Here is a 14,149-nt window from a genome sequence, read left to right as displayed (position 1 = left end):
GTGAAACCTTTCAGGGGAGCATTTCTAACCATTTGGCAACATTGTGAAGTGTTTTGACAAAAGTCAGATTTTTGCTGAAATTGTGACCCCGGACCTTAGGGATTTTTTCAAAAAAATCTTGTTCTGCGGGTTAAGTTTTTGAGGGCAGATTTCTTGTCCTGTGATAAAAAGCCTTCTGTTTTGACCGTGAAACCTTTCAGGGGAGCATTTCTAACCATTTGGCAACATTTTGGAGTGTTTTGACAAAAGTCAGATTTTTGCTGAAATTGTGACCCCGGACCTTAGGGATTTTTTCAAAAAAATCTTTTTCCACCGGTTAACTTCTTGAGGGCTTTTTTCCTTTCCTGTGATAAAAAGCCTTCTGTTTCGACCACCAAATCTTTCAGGGGAGCATTTCCAAACATTTGGCACCATTTTGGAGTGTTTTGACAAAAGTCAGATTTTTGCTGAAATTCTGACCCCGTACCTTAGGGATTTTTTCAAAAAAATCTTTTTCCACCGGTTAACTTCTTGAGGGCTTTTTTCCTTTCCTGTGATAAAAAGCCTTCTGTTTCGACCGGCAAACCTTTCAGGGGAGCATTTCCAAACATTTGGCACCATTTTGGAGAGTTTTGACAAAAGTCAGATTTTTGCTGAAATTGTGACCCCGGACCTTAGGGATTTTTTCAAAAAAATCCTTTTTCCGCAGGTTAAGTTTTCGAAGTCAGATTTCTTGTCTTGTGATAAAAAGCCTTCTGTTTCGACCGCCAAACCTTTCAGGGGAGCATTTCCAACCATTTGGCAACATTTTGGAGTGTTTTGACTAAAGTCAGATTTTTGCTGAAATTGTGACCCCGGACCTTAGGGATTTTTTCAAAAAAATCTTTTTCCGCCGGTTAAGTTTTCAAAGGCAGATTTCTTGTCTTGTGATAAAAAGCCTTCTGTTTCGACCGGCAATCCTTTCAGGGGAGCATTTGCAACCATTTGGCACCATTTTGAAGTGTTTTGACAAAAGTCAGATTTTTGCTGAAATTGTGACCCCGGACCTTAGGGATTTTTTCAAAAAAATCTTTTTCCGCCGGTTAAGTTTTCGAGGGCAAATTCCCTGTTCTGTGATAAAAAGCCTTCTGTTTTGACCGCCAAACCTTTCAGGGGAGCATTTCCAACCATTTGGCAACATTTTGGAGTGTTTTGACAAAAGTCAGATTTTTGCTGAAATTGTGACCCCGGACCTTAGGGATTTTTTCACAAAAATCTTTTTCCGCCGGTTAAGTTTTCGAGAGCAAATTCCTTGTTCTGTGATAAAAAGCCTTCTATTTCGACCGCCAAACCTTTCAGGGGAGCATTTGCAACCATTTGGCAACATTTTGGAGTGTTTTGACAAAAGTCAGATTTTTGCTGAAATTGTGACCCCGGACCTTAGGGATTTTTTCAAAAAAATCTTTTTCCACCGGTTAACTTCTTGAGTGCTTTTTTCCTTTCCTGTGATAAAAAGCCTTCTGTTTCGACCACCAAATCTTTCAGGGGAGCATTTCCAAACATTTGGCACCATTTTGGAGTGTTTTGACAAAAGTCAGATTTTTGCTGAAATTGTGACCCCGGACCTTAGGGATTTTTTCAAAAAAATCTTTTCCCGCCGGTTAAGTTTTCGAAGGCAGATTTCTTGTCCTGTGATAAAAAGCCTTCTGTTTTGACCGTGAAACCTTTCAGGGGAGCATTTCTAACCATTTGGCAACATTGTGAAGTGTTTTGACAAAAGTCAGATTTTTGCTGAAATTGTGACCCCGGACCTTAGGGATTTTTTCAAAAAAATCTTGTTCCGCGGGTTAAGTTTTTGAGGGCAGATTTCTTGTCCTGTGATAAAAAGCCTTCTGTTTTGACCGTGAAACCTTTCAGGGGAGCATTTCTAACCATTTGGCAACATTTTGGAGTGTTTTGACAAAAGTCAGATTTTTGCTGAAATTGTGACCCCGGACCTTAGGGATTTTTTCAAAAAAATCTTTTTCCGCCGGTTAAGTTTTCAAAGGCAGATTTCTTGTCTTGTGATAAAAAGCCTTCTGTTTCGACCGGCAATCCTTTCAGGGGAGCATTTGCAACCATTTGGCACCATTTTGAAGTGTTTTGACAAAAGTCAGATTTTTGCTGAAATTGTGACCCCGGACCTTAGGGATTTTTTCAAAAAAATCTTTTTCCGCCGGTTAAGTTTTCGAGGGCAAATTCCCTGTTCTGTGATAAAAAGCCTTCTGTTTTGACCGCCAAACCTTTCAGGGGAGCATTTCCAACCATTTGGCAACATTTTGGAGTGTTTTGACAAAAGTCAGATTTTTGCTGAAATTGTGACCCCGGACCTTAGGGATTTTTTCACAAAAATCTTTTTCCGCCGGTTAAGTTTTCGAGAGCAAATTCCTTGTTCTGTGATAAAAAGCCTTCTATTTCGACCGCCAAACCTTTCAGGGGAGCATTTGCAACCATTTGGCAACATTTTGGAGTGTTTTGACAAAAGTCAGATTTTTGCTGAAATTGTGACCCCGGACCTTAGGGATTTTTTCAAAAAAATCTTTTTCCACCGGTTAACTTCTTGAGTGCTTTTTTCCTTTCCTGTGATAAAAAGCCTTCTGTTTCGACCACCAAATCTTTCAGGGGAGCATTTCCAAACATTTGGCACCATTTTGGAGTGTTTTGACAAAAGTCAGATTTTTGCTGAAATTGTGACCCCGGACCTTAGGGATTTTTTCAAAAAAATCTTTTCCCGCCGGTTAAGTTTTCGAAGGCAGATTTCTTGTCCTGTGATAAAAAGCCTTCTGTTTTGACCGTGAAACCTTTCAGGGGAGCATTTCTAACCATTTGGCAACATTGTGAAGTGTTTTGACAAAAGTCAGATTTTTGCTGAAATTGTGACCCCGGACCTTAGGGATTTTTTCAAAAAAATCTTGTTCCGCGGGTTAAGTTTTTGAGGGCAGATTTCTTGTCCTGTGATAAAAAGCCTTCTGTTTTGACCGTGAAACCTTTCAGGGGAGCATTTCTAACCATTTGGCAACATTTTGGAGTGTTTTGACAAAAGTCAGATTTTTGCTGAAATTGTGACCCCGGACCTTAGGGATTTTTTCAAAAAAATCTTTTTCCACCGGTTAACTTCTTGAGGGCTTTTTTCCTTTCCTGTGATAAAAAGCCTTCTGTTTCGACCACCAAATCTTTCAGGGGAGCATTTCCAAACATTTGGCACCATTTTGGAGTGTTTTGACAAAAGTCAGATTTTTGCTGAAATTCTGACCCCGGACCTTAGGGATTTTTTCAAAAAAATCTTTTTCCACCGGTTAACTTCTTGAGGGCTTTTTTCCTTTCCTGTGATAAAAAGCCTTCTGTTTCGACCGGCAAACCTTTCAGGGGAGCATTACCAAACATTTGGCACCATTTTGGAGAGTTTTGACAAAAGTCAGATTTTTGCTGAAATTGTGACCCCGGACCTTAGGGATTTTTTCAAAAAAATCCTTTTTCCGCAGGTTAAGTTTTCGAAGTCAGATTTCTTGTCTTGTGATAAAAAGCCTTCTGTTTCGACCGCCAAACCTTTCAGGGGAGCATTTCCAACCATTTGGCAACATTTTGGAGTGTTTTGACTAAAGTCAGATTTTTGCTGAAATTGTGACCCCAGACCTTAGGGATTTTTTCAAAAAAATCTTTTTCCGCCGGTTAAGTTTTCAAAGGCAGATTTCTTGTCTTGTGATAAAAAGCCTTCTGTTTCGACCGGCAATCCTTTCAGGGGAGCATTTGCAACCATTTGGCACCATTTTGAAGTGTTTTGACAAAAGTCAGATTTTTGCTGAAATTGTGACCCCGGACCTTAGGGATTTTTTCAAAAAAATCTTTTTCCGCCGGTTAAGTTTTCGAGGGCAAATTCCCTGTTCTGTGATAAAAAGCCTTCTGTTTTGACCGCCAAACCTTTCAGGGGAGCATTTCCAACCATTTGGCAACATTTTGGAGTGTTTTGACAAAAGTCAGATTTTTGCTGAAATTGTGACCCCGGACCTTAGGGATTTTTTCACAAAAATCTTTTTCCGCCGGTTAAGTTTTCGAGGGCAAATTCCTTGTTCTGTGATAAAAAGCCTTCTATTTCGACCGCCAAACCTTTCAGGGGAGCATTTGCAACCATTTGGCAACATTTTGGAGTGTTTTGACAAAAGTCAGATTTTTGCTGAAATTGTGACCCCGGACCTTAGGGATTTTTTCAAAAAAATCTTTTTCCACCGGTTAACTTCTTGAGTGCTTTTTTCCTTTCCTGTGATAAAAAGCCTTCTGTTTCGACCACCAAATCTTTCAGGGGAGCATTTCCAAACATTTGGCACCATTTTGGAGTGTTTTGACAAAAGTCAGATTTTTGCTGAAATTGTGACCCCGGACCTTAGGGATTTTTTCAAAAAAATCTTTTCCCGCCGGTTAAGTTTTCGAAGGCAGATTTCTTGTCCTGTGATAAAAAGCCTTCTGTTTTGACCGTGAAACCTTTCAGGGGAGCATTTCTAACCATTTGGCAACATTGTGAAGTGTTTTGACAAAAGTCAGATTTTTGCTGAAATTGTGACCCCGGACCTTAGGGATTTTTTCAAAAAAATCTTGTTCTGCGGGTTAAGTTTTTGAGGGCAGATTTCTTGTCCTGTGATAAAAAGCCTTCTGTTTTGACCGTGAAACCTTTCAGGGGAGCATTTCTAACCATTTGGCAACATTTTGGAGTGTTTTGACAAAAGTCAGATTTTTGCTGAAATTGTGACCCCGGACCTTAGGGATTTTTTCAAAAAAATCTTTTTCCACCGGTTAACTTCTTGAGGGCTTTTTTCCTTTCCTGTGATAAAAAGCCTTCTGTTTCGACCACCAAATCTTTCAGGGGAGCATTTCCAAACATTTGGCACCATTTTGGAGTGTTTTGACAAAAGTCAGATTTTTGCTGAAATTCTGACCCCGTACCTTAGGGATTTTTTCAAAAAAATCTTTTTCCACCGGTTAACTTCTTGAGGGCTTTTTTCCTTTCCTGTGATAAAAAGCCTTCTGTTTCGACCGGCAAACCTTTCAGGGGAGCATTTCCAAACATTTGGCACCATTTTGGAGAGTTTTGACAAAAGTCAGATTTTTGCTGAAATTGTGACCCCGGACCTTAGGGATTTTTTCAAAAAAATCCTTTTTCCGCAGGTTAAGTTTTCGAAGTCAGATTTCTTGTCTTGTGATAAAAAGCCTTCTGTTTCGACCGCCAAACCTTTCAGGGGAGCATTTCCAACCATTTGGCAACATTTTGGAGTGTTTTGACTAAAGTCAGATTTTTGCTGAAATTGTGACCCCGGACCTTAGGGATTTTTTCAAAAAAATCTTTTCCCGCCTGTTAAGTTTCCGAAGGCAGATTTCTTGTCCTGTGATAAAAAGCCTTCTGTTTCGACCGGCAATCCTTTCAGGGGAGCATTTCCAAACATTTGGCACCATTTTGGAGAGTTTTGACAAAAGTCAGATTTTTGCTGAAATTGTGACCCCGGACCTTAGGGATTTTTTCAAAAAAATCTTTTTCCACCGGTTAACTTCTTGAGGGCTTTTTTCCTTTCCTGTGATAAAAAGCCTTCTGTTTCGACCGGCAAACCTTTCAGGGGAGCATTTCCAAACATTTGGCACCATTTTGGAGTGTTTTGACAAAAGTCAGATTTTTGCTGAAATTCTGACCCCGGACCTTAGGGATTTTTTCAAAGAAATCCGTTTTCCGCAGGTTAAGTTTTCGAAGTCAGATTTCTTGTCTTGTGATAAAAAGCCTTCTGTTTTGACCGCCAAACCTTTCAGGGGAGCATTTCCAACCATTTGGCAACATTTTGGAGTGTTTTGACTAAAGTCAGATTTTTGCTGAAATTGTGACCCCGGACCTTAGGGATTTTTTCAAAAAAATCTTTTTCCGCCGGTTAAGTTTTCAAAGGCAGATTTCTTGTCTTGTGATAAAAAGCCTTCTGTTTCGACCGGCAATCCTTTCAGGGGAGCATTTGCAACCATTTGGCACCATTTTGAAGTGTTTTGACAAAAGTCAGATTTTTGCTGAAATTGTGACCCCGGACCTTAGGGATTTTTTCAAAAAAATCTTTTTCCGCCGGTTAAGTTTTCGAGGGCAAATTCCCTGTTCTGTGATAAAAAGCCTTCTGTTTTGACCGCCAAACCTTTCAGGGGAGCATTTCCAACCATTTGGCAACATTTTGGAGTGTTTTGACAAAAGTCAGATTTTTGCTGAAATTGTGACCCCGGACCTTAGGGATTTTTTCACAAAAATCTTTTTCCGCCGGTTAAGTTTTCGAGGGCAAATTCCTTGTTCTGTGATAAAAAGCCTTCTATTTCGACCGCCAAACCTTTCAGGGGAGCATTTGCAACCATTTGGCAACATTTTGGAGTGTTTTGACAAAAGTCAGATTTTTGCTGAAATTGTGACCCCGGACCTTAGGGATTTTTTCAAAAAAATCTTTTTCCACCGGTTAACTTCTTGAGTGCTTTTTTCCTCTCCTGTGATAAAAAGCCTTCTGTTTCGACCACCAAATCTTTCAGGGGAGCATTTCCAAACATTTGGCACCATTTTGGAGTGTTTTGACAAAAGTCAGATTTTTGCTGAAATTGTGACCCCGGACCTTAGGGATTTTTTCAAAAAAATCTTTTCCCGCCGGTTAAGTTTTCGAAGGCAGATTTCTTGTCCTGTGATAAAAAGCCTTCTGTTTTGACCGTGAAACCTTTCAGGGGAGCATTTCTAACCATTTGGCAACATTTTGAAGTGTTTTGACAAAAGTCAGATTTTTGCTGAAATTGTGACCCCGGACCTTAGGGATTTTTTCAAAAAAATCTTGTTCCGCGGGTTAAGTTTTTGAGGGCAGATTTCTTGTCCTGTGATAAAAAGCCTTCTGTTTTGACCGTGAAACCTTTCAGGGGAGCATTTCTAACCATTTGGCAACATTTTGGAGTGTTTTGACAAAAGTCAGATTTTTGCTGAAATTGTGACCCCGGACCTTAGGGATTTTTTCAAAAAAATCTTTTTCTGCCGGTTAAGTTTTCGAGGGCAAATTCCTTGTTCTGTGATAAAAAGCCTTCTGTTTCGACTGCCAAACCTTTCAGGGGAGCATTTGCAACCATTTGGCAACATTTTGGAGTGTTTTGACAAAAGTCAGATTTTTGCTGAAATTGTGACCCCGGACCTTAGGCATTTTTTCAAAAAAATCTTTTTCCACCGGTTAACTTCTTGAGGGCTTTTTTCCTTTCCTGTGATAAAAAGCCTTCTGTTTCGACCGCCAAACCTTTCAGGGGAGCATTTCCAAACATTTGGCACCATTTTGGAGTGTTTTGACAAAAGTCAGATTTTTGCTGAAATTGTGACCCCGGACCTTAGGGATTTTTTCACAAAAATCTTTTTCCGCCGGTTAAGTTTTCGAGGGCAAATTCCTTGTTCTGTGATAAAAAGCCTTCTATTTCGACCGCCAAACCTTTCAGGGGAGCATTTGCAACCATTTGGCAACATTTTGGAGTGTTTTGACAAAAGTCAGATTTTTGCTGAAATTGTGACCCCGGACCTTAGGGATTTTTTCAAAAAAATCTTTTTCCACCGGTTAACTTCTTGAGGGCTTTTTTCCTTTCCTGTGATAAAATGCCTTCTGTTTCGACCGGCAAACCTTTCAGGGGAGCATTTCCAAACATTTGGCACCATTTTGGAGAGTTTTGACAAAAGTCAGATTTTTGCTGAAATTGTGACCCCGGACCTTAGGGATTTTTTCAAAAAAATCTTTTTCCACTGGTTAACTTCTTGAGGGCTTTTTTCCTTTCCTGTGATAAAAAGCCTTCTGTTTCGACCGGCAAACCTTTCAGGGGAGCATTTCCAAACATTTGGCACCATTTTGGAGAGTTTTGACAAAAGTCAGATTTTTGCTGAAATTGTGACCCCGGGGCTTAGGGGTTTTTTCAAAAAAAACTTTTTCCGCCGGTTAAGTTTTCGAGGGCAGATTTCTTGTCCTGTGAAAAAAAGCCTTTTCTTTTGCCCGCCAAACCTTTCAGGGGAGCATTTGCAACCATTTGGCACCATTTTGGAGTGTTTTGACAAAAGTCAGATTTTTGCTGAAATTGTGACCCCGGGGCTTAGGGATTTTTTCCAAAAATCTTTTTCCGCCGGTTAAGTTTTCGAAGGCAGATTTCTTGTCCTGTGATAAAAAGCCTTCTGTTTTGACGGCCAAACCTTTCAGGGGAGCATTTTCAACCATTTGGCACCATTTTGGAGTGTTTTGACAAAAGTCAGATTTTTGCTGAAATTGTGACCCCGGGGCTTACGGATTTTTTCAAAAAAATCTTTTTCCGTCGGTTAAGTTTTCGAAGGCAGATTTCTTGTCCTGTGATAAAAAGCCTTGTTTTCACCGCCAAACCTTTCAGGGGAGCATTTTCAACCATTTGGCACCATTTTGGAGTGTTTTGACAAAAGTCAGATTTTTGCTGAAATTTTGACTCAGGACCTTAGGGATTTTTTCAAAAAAATCTTTTTCCGCCGGTTAAGTTTTCGAAGGCAGATTTATTGTCCTGTGATAGAAAGCCTTCTCTTTCGACCACCAAACCTTTCAGGGGAGTATTTGCAACCATTTGGCACCATTTTTGAATGAATTGGAAAACGTCAGATTTTTGCTGAAATTGTGACCTCGGGGCTTAGGGATTTTTTCAAAAAAAATCTTTTTCCGCCTGTTAAGTTTTCGAGGGCAGATTTCTTGTCCAGTGATTAAAAGCCTTCTGTTTCGACCGCCAAACCTTTCAGGGGAGCATTTGCAACCATTTGACACCATTTTTGAATGAATTGGAAAACGTCAGATTTTTGCTGAAATTGTGACCCCGGGGCTTATGGGTTTTTTCAAAAAAATCTTTTTCCGCCGGTTAAGTTTTCGAGGGCAGATATCTTGTCCTGTGATAAAAAGCCTTCTGTTTTGCCCGCCAAACCTTTCAGGGGAGCATTTGCAACCATTTGGCACCATTTTGGAGTGTTTTGACAAAAGTCAGATTTTTGCTGAAATTGTGACCCCGGGGCTTAGGGGTTTTTTTTAAAAAAAACTTTTTCCGCCGGTTAAGTTTTCGAGGGCAGATTTCTTGTCCTGTGAAAAAAAGCCTTTTGTTTTGCCCGCCAAACCTTTCAGGGGAGCATTTGCAACCATTTGGGACCATTTTGGAGTGTTTTGACAAAAGTCAGATTTTTGCTGAAATTGTGACCCCGGGGCTTAGGGATTTTTTCTAAATAATCTTTTTCCGCCGGTTAAGTTTTCGAAGGCAGATTTCTTGTCCTGTGATAAAAAGCCTTCTGTTTTGACGGCCAAACCTTTCAGGGGAGCATTTCCAAACATTTGGCACCATTTTGGAGTGTTTTGACAAAAGTCAGATTTTTGCTGAAATTGTGACCCCGGGGCTTAGGGAATTCTTCAAAAAAATCTTTTTCCGTCGGTTAAGTTTTCGAGGGCAGATATCTTGTCCTGTGATAAAAAGCCTTCTGTTTTGCCCGCCAAACCTTTCAGGGGAGCATTTGCAACCATTTGGCACCATTTTGGAGTGTTTTGACAAAAGTCAGACTTTTGCTGAAATTGTGACCCCGGGGCTTAGGGATTTTTTCAAAAAAATCTTTTTCCGTCGGTTAAGTTTTTGAGGGCAGATTCCTTGTTCTGTGATAAAAAGCCTTCTGTTTCGACCGCCAAACCTTTCAGGGGAGCATTTGCAACCATTTGACACCATTTTTGAATGAATTGGAAAACGTCAGATTTTTGCTGAAATTGTGACCTCGGGGCTTAGGGATTTTTTCAAAAAAATCTTTTTCCGCCGGTTAAGTTTTCGAAGGCAGATTTATTGTCCTGTGATAGAAAGCCTTCTCTTTCGACCACCAAACCTTTCAGGGGAGTATTTGCAACCATTTGGCACCATTTTTGAATGAATTGGAAAACGTCTGATTTTTGCTGAAATTGTGACCTCGGGGCTTAGGGATTTTTTCAAAAAAATCTTTTTCCGCCGGTTACGTTTTCGAGGGCAGATTTCTTGTCCTGTGAAAAAAAGCCTTTTGTTTCGACCGCCAAACCTTTCAGGGGAGCATTTGCAACCATTTGGCACCATTTTGGAGTGTTTTGACAAAAGTCAGATTTTTGCTGAAATTGTGACCCTGAGGCTTAGGGATTTTTTCAAAAAAATCTTTTTCCGCCGGTTAAGTTTTCGAGGGCAGATTCCTTGTTCTGTGATAAAAAGCCTTCTGTTTTTCGACCGCCACACGTTTCAGAGGTGCATTTGCAACCGTGTGGCACCATTTTTGAATGAATTGGAAAACGTCTGATTTTTGCTGAAATTGTGACCCTGAGGCTTAGGGATTTTTTCAAAAAAAACTTTTTCCGCCTGTTACGTTTTCGAAGGCAGATTTCTTGTCCTGTGATAAAAAGCCTTGTTTTGACCGCCAAACCTTTCAGGGGAGCATTTGCAACCATTTGGCACCATTTTTGAATGAATTGGAAAACGTCTGATTTTTGCTGAAATTGTGACCCCGGGGCTTAGGGGTTTTTTCAAAAAAATCTTTTTCCGCCGGTTAAGTTTTCGAAGGCAGACTTATTGTCCTGTGATAGAAAGCCTTCTCTTTCGACCACCAAACCTTTCAGGGGAGTATTTGCAACCATTTGGCACCATTTTTGAATGAATTGGAAAACGTCTGATTTTTGCTGAAATTGTGACCTCGGGGCTGAGGGATTTTTTCAAAAAAATCTTTTTCCGCCTGTTAAGTTTTTGAGGGCAGATTTCTTGTCCAGTGATAAAAAGCCTTCTGTTTCGACCGCCAAACCTTTCAGGGGAGCATTTGCAACCATTTGGCACCATTTTGGAGTGTTTTGACAAAAGTCAGATTTTTGCTGAAATTTTGACTCTGGACCTTAGGGATTTTTTCAAAAAAATCTTTTTCCGCCGGTTAAGTTTTCGAGGGCAGATTCCTTGTTCTGTGATAAAAAGCCTTCTGTTTCGACCGCCACACGTTTCAGAGGTGCATTTGCAACCGTGTGGCACCATTTTTGAATGAATTGGAAAACGTCTGATTTTTGCTGAAATTGTGACCCTGAGGCTTAGGGATTTTTTCAAAAAAAACTTTTTCCGCCTGTTACGTTTTCGAAGGCAGATTTCTTGTCCTGTGATAAAAAGCCTTGTTTTGACCGCCAAACCTTTCAGGGGAGCATTTTCAACCATTTGGCACCATTTTGGAGTGTTTTGACAAAAGTCAGATTTTTGCTGAAATTTTGACTCTGGACCTTAGGGATTTTTTCAAAAAAATCTTTTTCCGCCGGTTAAGTTTTCGAAGGCAGACTTATTGTCCTGTGATAGAAAGCCTTCTCTTTCGACCACCAAACCTTTCAGGGGAGCATTTGCAACCGTGTGGCACCATTTTTGAATGAATTGGAAAACGTCTGATTTTTGCTGAAATTGTGATTAGGGATTTTTTCAAAAAAATCTTTTTCCGCCGGTTAAGTTTTCGAAATTGTGAATGTTATGGTGCAAAAATTACGGTAGATATTCTGCTAATGAGCCATTCTTTTGCAGAAGACCTCCCACATGAAAGACTATGACTTCCAGATAGTTCCACCCATCATGGCCATTGGTTGGGGATGATGGGCGCTTTAGTCCAGCTACGTCTGCAGGTCAACAGGTTTGCCATTCGTTGTCAAGATGGTGGAGGGCTGTGGGGGCTTCATTGTGTTTTCCTTCACCTCGGAAAATATATAACAGAAGGGTGTTGGGCGTACACAGTATGACTAATCAAAGCATATCATGCAAGTAATATCCTGAAAGTTAAAATTCTGTTTTTTCCAAGCTTCTTTTCTGACAGCCGTTTGCCAGAGGTTGCTGAAATTCAGCAGCTAAATAATGAACCACAACATTCCAACAGTGTGCATTTTCCCACTACCATATTTTTCGCTCTATAGGACACACTTTTCCCCCTCCAAAAATTGAGGGGAAATGTGTGTGCGTCCTATGGAGCAAATGCAGGCTCCTTGGCTTCGGCGATAGCAACGCTAAGCCTCCGAAGCGCAGAGGGAGCGCTCCCTCCGCGCTCCGGAGGCTTCGCGTTGCTTTTGCTGAAGCCTGGAGAGTGAGAGGCATCAGTGCGCACCGACCCCTCTCGCTCTCCAGGCATCAGGGATAGCCGCCTGAAGGCCTTTGGAGAGCAGCGCAAGTCCCCGCTGCGTTCTGGAGGCTTCAGGTTCCTTTCGCTGAAAGCAAAAGGAACCCAAAGCCTGAGGAACGCAGCGGGAACTTGCGCTGCGCTCGGAAGGCTTCAGGGATAGCCATGTGCAACCCCTCTGGCAGGGAGGGGCTGCACGGGGCTAAAGAGGAAGCCAAAACAGCGAGTAGGATCCATCCCGCTCGCTGCCTTGGCATGTGCCATAGCCGCGCACAACGCCTCTGGCAGGGAGAGGTTGTGCGTAGCCTGTACGCTGCTCTTTGGGGCTGGGGGGGAGATTTTTTTTCTTGATTTCCCCCTCTAAAAACTAGGTGCGCCCTGAAGGTGATGGACTACATGGAACTGGCGGAAATGACTGGCAGAATCCGAGACCAGGGAGAAGAGTCGGTGGAAGAAGATTGGAAGAAATTTAAAGTTTATTTACAGAAACATTGTAAAATTAAGGAATGTTAGAAGGAGGCTGGAATGAAGTTATGTGGCTTTAGCAGAAATGTTATAAAGGACTAAGTAAAAATAGACTGTTAATGGATGAAAGAAGGGAAGGTAAAGTTACACTTTATTAAGATAAATTATAATAAAAACTGGGAAAGATGGAAAGGATTTGCTGAAATAGCTAACCGAACTAGAATACAAAAAAGGGAAGTGTGAGGAGGTCAAGGAAACAAGCAAATGAAAGATAAGTTATGGGAAGGTTTGTTGTGGGTTTTTTTTAATTGTTCCTATTTCTCTGTTTTCTGTTTTTTATAATCTCTTTCTTTCTTTCTTTCTTTCTTTCTTTCTTTCTTTCTTTCTTTCTTATTGTGATGTGTTATCTAGCTTTTGCCTAACTTTTTTCTTTTTGTAACCTTTAAAACTTTAATAAATATTATTTTCAAAAATAAAATAAAAACTAGGTGCGCCCTATGGTCCGGTGCGCCCGATGGAGTGAAAAATACAGTATTTGCAAACACATCCCATCCGTCACACAGCTCTTTTTGTGGATGAGCATGTAAAATATAAATAAAAATACTATGGCTTGACCTGCCTGGCAACAAATCTCCATTATCTGATGCAGATCTATTTTCCATCCTGGCTTCCTGAATACAGCTTCCAGTGACTGAATCCAAGACTTTGCATGCAAAATATGCACTCTACCCCTAAGCTTCAGCCCGTTCCTCTAATCATGCCACTGGAACACTATGAATTTGTTCCCACCCTGGCATAAAATAAGCACGACCACAGAAGGGATTATCATTCTTGTACTGCCTCCAGCGAGGGCAGAAAATAACTACACTGGGTGTGTTTATAGAGCCATTCTCTTCCCACCAATGATATTTTGTCATGTATGAGCCCACATTTTCATACCCAGTTACATAATCATACAAGTCCCAAGCAAAATAAGTGGTAGGTTCAAGAATAGAATGGGCTGCTGTTCAAAAGAAGACATTTAAAAGTTACTGCTCACTAATGGAGAAATTCCATCAATAAGAAACATGTGCAAGAGGCAAAACAGACTGTAATGGAGCTCTTCTTGTTCACAAACCAAAATCCAAGTCTTTGTTCCTGAACTGTCTCCATGTAACCTAGTCATTATAAGATCCACTATGAACGTAGGCCTATGCGTATCTCTTCAGAAGGAGATCCTATTGAGTTCAATGGACTTATTTCCAGATAAATGTGTATAGGATTGCAGTCTATGTAACTTTAGGAAATGGTGGCAGAGTCTGTGTGTTTTCCTCTTCCCTCCCCATCCGGTTTTCCTTTCGTGTATTTTCTTTTCAATTGTAGGCAGAACTTGCCATGTTTTTAATATGTGCACAGCTCTCAGTACATTTTATAAGGGTCCCAACCTCTGCTTGCATGCAAGGTTCAATCCCTAACATCTCCACGTGGGACTGGGAGAGGCCTCTGTCTGATATCCTAAATACAGTATCCTGCTAGTCAGGGTAGACCGTACTGAGCTAGGTGGATCAACGGTCTGAC

The sequence above is a fragment of the Podarcis erhardii genome, assembly GCF_964252035.2.
Source record: "Podarcis erhardii genome assembly, chromosome: 11".
In the NCBI taxonomy this organism is placed as follows: domain Eukaryota; kingdom Metazoa; phylum Chordata; class Lepidosauria; order Squamata; family Lacertidae; genus Podarcis; species Podarcis erhardii.
Note: the sequence above shows the minus strand (reverse complement) of the source record.